This window comes from Salvelinus namaycush, chromosome 16, assembly GCF_016432855.1.
Source record: "Salvelinus namaycush isolate Seneca chromosome 16, SaNama_1.0, whole genome shotgun sequence".
NCBI lineage: Eukaryota > Metazoa > Chordata > Actinopteri > Salmoniformes > Salmonidae > Salvelinus > Salvelinus namaycush.
The window spans coordinates 35,242,799-35,249,425 of record NC_052322.1 but is presented as its reverse complement, the minus strand read 5'-3'; positions in this window follow the sequence as shown (position 1 = coordinate 35,249,425).

Genomic DNA, 6,627 nt, shown 5'->3' with positions numbered 1-6,627 from the left:
CTTTTCATAATCCTAAACATATGTGTAGCTACACGTACCATCTGCTCGTTTTTGATTAAACTGGGTACCAGTCTTTTTAGCTAATGTTTCACTCCTTGCCACTCCTGTCTTTGGCAAATGACAGGAGTGGAATGATATCTAAAAAGACTGGTACCCAGGATAGTTGTCATGGGCCTAATGCTGCACAACCTCTTAATAGTTTAATGTTCACATGAACAGTTTACAAATATGTATAATGAATGAAAATCTGAATCATTTAATCATCACACACATTGAACAAAGATGTGGAGCTACTGTAAACCAGAGGAGCTGTAGCACTTGAAAATACCATATTAAGCTTGCCCTACTTTGGCGGTTTAATTAAACCTGCAGGTCTTTTGTACCTTTAGCACTAAATGTTGTCCTCTTGTGAGAAACCACAAATGGAGTGACCCTGCGGACAGATACTCTGCGTTATTCATGACGATGGATTGGAAAGGTCTTTGTATTTGACAAACGCCACTGTTTAAGTGCAAGTCCAATGAGTGATAGATTAGGGCCAGTCAGGGCCGGCTCTAGCCTTTTGGGGGCTCTAAGCGAGATTTGGTTGGTTGGTCCCCACGCCAAGCAGGCCTAGAAAATGTTTGACCCCCCTCTTAAGGGTGGAGATTTTCTTTTGAAAATGTTTTAAAGTTAATTTCCTGCAATTCTACACATTTAATCATTGGGGCTTAGAGAAAATATCCAGTTTTAAAGCAGTTTTCTACAGTTCTACACATTTTGCCATGGGTCGGAGAGAAATTGTGACATTTTATAGCAAATGTCATGCAATTCTACTCATTTAGCCATGGGCAGAGATTTTTTTTGCAGTTTCAAAGCGAATTACCTCCAATTCTACACATTTTGCCATGACTTATGCCATGTTAATGATGTCAGAGTGACTAACAAAATCAATGGGGCGTGCCCCTGAGCACGTGCCCAGTTGATATTCGGCCATGATTACTACAAGTTTAGATAACTGGCTAGACTAATTTAACAATCGAAAAATTGTTAGCTGACATGGCTAATTGAGTGATTGTCAGTGACTGACAAAACAAGAGAAAAACTGCTGATGCACAACTACATTTTGAACTTGCACCTTGTGTATTCTACTATTCTAACGCTCAACTGTAAGTTGAGACACCGACTGAGTTCGCCCAAAAATGATATATAATAATCATTGGGTCTGGGGCCCCCTAGCAGCTGGGGGCCCTAAGCAACAGCTCATGTTGCTTATAACCACTATCCAGCGCTGCTACATGTGCTGTTACCAGGCACAGGCAGGACCTAGTAAGGACTAAGTACACCACTTTCCTTAGGAATTACTGAGAGAGGGGATTTGATTTACTGATATTTCTGACCAATCTGTAATTCCTGATTGTTTGACCCTAGAAAATCCGGAAAATCCTTTATTTTGACGATCACATTCCTGATTATACTGTATGTCTGACTACTGTAGGCTTACTATAAAAACAATATGGGGGAACCCAGTTCCTAGCTGGCTACTGCGAATGGGTTTCCACATACAAGCTCCACACATTTGTAGAAGAAACTACTGTATATTTATGTAATATAAATCTATTTAAATCCAATGTAAAGAGAAGAGCCAGAAATATAGCCCTATATTCAGTATGTTTGTTCTAACAGCAGTTTTCCTACTATGTTTTCAGGTGGGAGCCTTCTCTTCCAGTGCTCTTGGCTCCTACCTCTTTGCCGGGTTATCTATTTATAACAATGACTAATCATTGCCTTACGATTCTAACATTAGAGAGCTTTTGTTATCATGGCTTACTCTGGAAAGGTCAGAAGCAATTCAATTAGCTGTTGGTGTTGCATTTCAGACCCATACCTCATTGACAAACATATGTTTTTCAGTAGAAAATGTCCACATTTTGTCATTTGTCCTCTTCAGACACAATACAGGGCCTGAGAGAAATTCCACTTTCCCTCTTCCTCAGAAAGCCCCAGTTGGTAGAGCATATTGAGTCACCATGATATGGGAGTCTTATGTGAAAATGTCTTGTTATAGTGGCTATCTCTCCTCCGCAATACTGTAGTGTTTATACTTACAAATGTAGGATCTTCATTTGATCACTATTTTCTTGCTGAGAATTGTCCTGTGCTGCAGGAAATGCAGAAGAGCTTTGTGATTTACATAAATTCACTGAAAACCTGCACTAACACACGGTTATATTAACAGTATTCCACTTTTCATGTAGCCTCATTTTGACCAGCTAATAACCTAACCACCGGTCAAGCAACATTATGGACTTAAAGTTAAAATCCTATTGCTGCAGGATTATTTTGCTGCCAAAATACAGGTGAAATTATGACCCTACACCTGTAAAGTGAATCATACTATCATACTTTGCTTAATCGGTTATTCAAAGTCCAGGGTTTATTTTCATGTTGATCCTCCACTCCTCCTTAGAACCAACATAGATCCACTGCCGTATGTCGTGAGTATGCAATACAGATCAGGAGGGTCCAACATTACACAGAATTCAGATAGAAATGAGTTGAACTGAACAGATATTTATTATGTATGACTGACTGTCATGGTGAATAGGGGGTCATGTGAGGTCTATTAATTACAGTTCTGCAGTATCTGCCACCTGAATGTTTCACCTCACAGTTGAATCAGTTAAAGTCTCTTTCTCTTAATTGTCAACTGATTTGAACAGAATGCCATTCAAAGTAAATTCACATTATACCTTTATGAAACTGCTTTATGGAATTACTTATGGGGAATAATCCATTATTGTAGCTCTTGAGTGCGCAGGGTTTGTCAGACTGACTGCAGCACTGCATTGTGCTGTAGCTAAAGTACAGCAGGGTTTTGTTGGGATATGATGTAAAAACTTGGAGATTAGGCTTTTTCATATCCCGCCTACCCCCACTTCATCAAAACTCTATGCACTCATTAATAATGTACTGGGAATGAAGGTTAATGTATGTGATGAAATATTGATGAGTTTTATAAGAGCCTAGGCAGAGCTGACCTTTCAGTTGTCAATGCCTCTGATGCACTGCCTCTTGGCAGTTTGAGCTTGTCCTGTTTTGGTCCCTTTCACTGCTCTGTGCACAAAAACCACCATCTTCTACCACTCTATGTCACATTATTGTCACTGAAGACATGAGTTTATTCAGATTGAAGTGAATGGGGATATGCAATCAACCCTAACCCTGAAGGTCCACTAATGAGGTTTGCGTGTTGGGTTACATTACATGAGTTGAACAAAAATACACTTTTTAGACAAAATTGTATTTTCTCAGCTAGCTACATAGCTTTGGGACAGAAGCCATTATACAACTACATTACACACAGAACATACATACATTTTATGAGTGTACAAGCCCTTGAGCAATGAGTTTCAACAACAAAACACACATCCAGAGATATATCTACTATATGAGAATAGCTTTAAATAGGTTGTTTGTTAGTACTATCAGGTATAATACAACCCACTAAATAAGATATTTATTTTTTCAGGGTGAAATTGGCTGTCAAATTAAATCTCTCCTTTCAAGTGTTCGGCTGTTTCTCTGGAATCATAACAAATGCTCATTAGCCACATGATGCTTCCAGGGCAACCTCTCCCTGAGAGAGACTGCAATTATTCCACTGTAATAACGCGCTCTCTCTCTCCAATTGACACAAACTGTCAAATTATTCTAAAAAGACACTAATGACCCAGCTTCATTTGCAAGCAATCCAGTGGTTGTTGAAGCTATTATAGCTGATCTCCTAATTAACATTGCTGGTAACGCAGTATCTGCATGGTGCTATGTGTCTTTGTCTCAGTTAAGTGCAGTACTTTTGAATGGGGTGTCATTTGGGACAGATTCTATATAATTTGGGCTAGCTCCATGGGTTGTTGTTGACCTTTGCCCTTCTGTCAGAGATGGCTGTATCAGTGCATTCCCACTAAAAGTAGCACTCTACTTGGTGATGTGGTGCACTGACTCCTCTGTGACCCAGTGTATATACATTTTTCATTCTGCCTTTCTGATGCAGGGATTCTTACTTACTGGGTAAAAAAAGATGGCTGGATTGGGGTATAGTACAGTATATATATATATATATATATATTAGATGTCTGGCAGGGGGCGCTGTGTTGAAGCCACTGTGCCTCCATCTTGGTACTCCTCCACCATTGTACCGTTTTTGGGGGAAGCCATATCATATCTACATTTGTTTTTGACACATTTATTCCATTACAGACACCTTAATGCATACATTTCAATTATATTGTGTGATCTAAACATAGAAATACAAGGTTTAAGTATACTTTTTTGAAATCCTACAACAACAAAAATTGTTAAATACATTTCATTTTGTCCATGAAACATGAAATACTGTAGAATTCCATTCATTCCTATGGAGGACTGCTCCTTATGGGGAGTGCTAATATGGTTGACCTGTGGCTTCAAAGCCTCTCACTGGCCAATACATACTAGCATGAGCAATACAGGATTTATATAAATCATTTGGGTGCATTGGATTTGTTTTTTTTTGCTTACCAATTATTTCATACAGTATGTTCTTCAATGTCTTTGATATGCAATACTTCATGATGTATAGGATATTGCATATAAAAGTGTGATATATTGAGTGTACACTCCTCTCTCTTCCACATAATGGAGAATCTTGTCAGTTATGGTCATTAGACGTCTGCTGTTGAGTTCTGAACATCGCACAGTACTGAATATCCCCCTGCGGATTTCTGCTTATGATTCATATTTATGGCACAGATTTATTAGCCCATTCATCTAGAGAACTGATAACCTTCAGGTCAAGGGAAAACAAAAAGACAGAGTTGGAGAAAAAGAGGAAAGTGAAGATGAAGAAGAGATTACATTTGGCAATTGACCAACTGTACTCCCCATACTCCACTGTCTTCAAAATGAATTCATTTGTTTAAAATCAGAGATTGGATTAAATCAGGGATATTCAACCGGGGGTACTGCAGGGGGTTCGAAAATAAATTAAAAAGTGAATTTTGCTAAGACTATTGATTGATTGACTATGACATTTTAAGTCATCCAGCATTGCTTTTTGCAGACTTAGCTCCAGTTAAATGTTCCAAATCTTCAGCAATTCCTGATCCTGCGACCAAAAACAAGCTACATATGGACAGCGCCAAAACAAATGATCTAATGATTCTGTCTCTTCTCAGCAAAATCTGCAGAGCTGGGATGGTTATATACCCCATATATATACAATCAGGTCCATAAGAATTTGGACAAATCAAATCAAATGTTATTTGTCACATGCGCCAAATACAACTAGACCTTACAGTGAAATGCTTACTTACAAGCCCTTAACCAACAATGCAGTTTTAAGAAAATACCTACAAAAAAAGTAAGAGATAAGAATAACGAATATTTAATGAGTAGCAGTAATTAACAATAGGGGGGCTATATACAGGGGGTACCGGTACAAACTCAATGTGTGGGGGCACCGGAGTCGAGGTAATTAAGGTAATATGTATATGTAGGTAGAGTTATTAAAGTGACTATGCATAGATAATAACAGAGAGTAGCAGCAGCGTAGAGGAGGGTGGGTGGGGGGGCAATGCAAATAGTTTGGGTAGCCATTTGATTAGCTGTTCAGAGTCTTATGGCTTGGAGGTAAAAGCTGTTTAGAAGCCTCTTGGACCTAGACTTGGCCTTCCGGTACCGCTTGCCGTGTGGTAGCACTCCAGCCACCACTAGGGCCTTCCTCTGACACCGCCTAGTATAGAGGTCCCGGATGGCATGAAGTTTGGCCCCGGTGATGTACTGGGCCGTAAGCACTGCCCTCTATAGTGCCTTGCGGTCGGAGGCCGAGCAGTTGCCATACCAGGCAATCCATCAGGATGCTCTCAATGGTGCAGCTGTAAATCCTTTTGAGGATCTGAGGACCCATGCCAAATCTTTTCAGTCTCCTGAGGGGGAATAGGTTTTGTGGTGCCCTCTTCACAACTGTCTGGGTGTGCTTGGACCATGTTAGTTTGTTGGTGATGTGGACGCCAAGGAACTTGAAGCTCTCAACCTGCTCCACTACAGCCCCCGTCGATGAGAATGGGGGCGTGCTCGGTCCTCCTTTTCTTGTAGTGCACAAACATCTCCTGTGTCTTGATAACGTTGAGGGTGAGGTTGTTGTCCTTGCACCACACGGTCAGGTCTCTGACCTCCTCCCTATAGGCTGTCTCATTGTTGTAGGTGATCAGGCCTACCACTGTTGTGTCATCAGCAAACTTAATGATGGTGTTGGAGTCGTGCCTGGCTGCACAGTCATGAGTGAACAGGAAGTACAGGAGGGGACTGAGCATGCATTCTTGAGGGGCCCCTGTGTTGAGGATCAGCGTGGCGGATGTATCGATACCTACCCTTACCAACTGGCTGGTTTCTTACATCTTGTGGTAAACCCTCTGTATTTACTCTGGTGAAGTCTTCTCTTGATTGTTGACTTTGACACATACAGTTGAAGTCGGAAGTTTACATACACTTAAGTTGGAGTCATTATTAAGTGTCCTAGAAAGGTTAAAACTCGTTTTTCAACCACTCCACAAATTTCTTGTTAACAAACTATAGTTTTGGCAAGTCAGTTAGGACATCTACTTT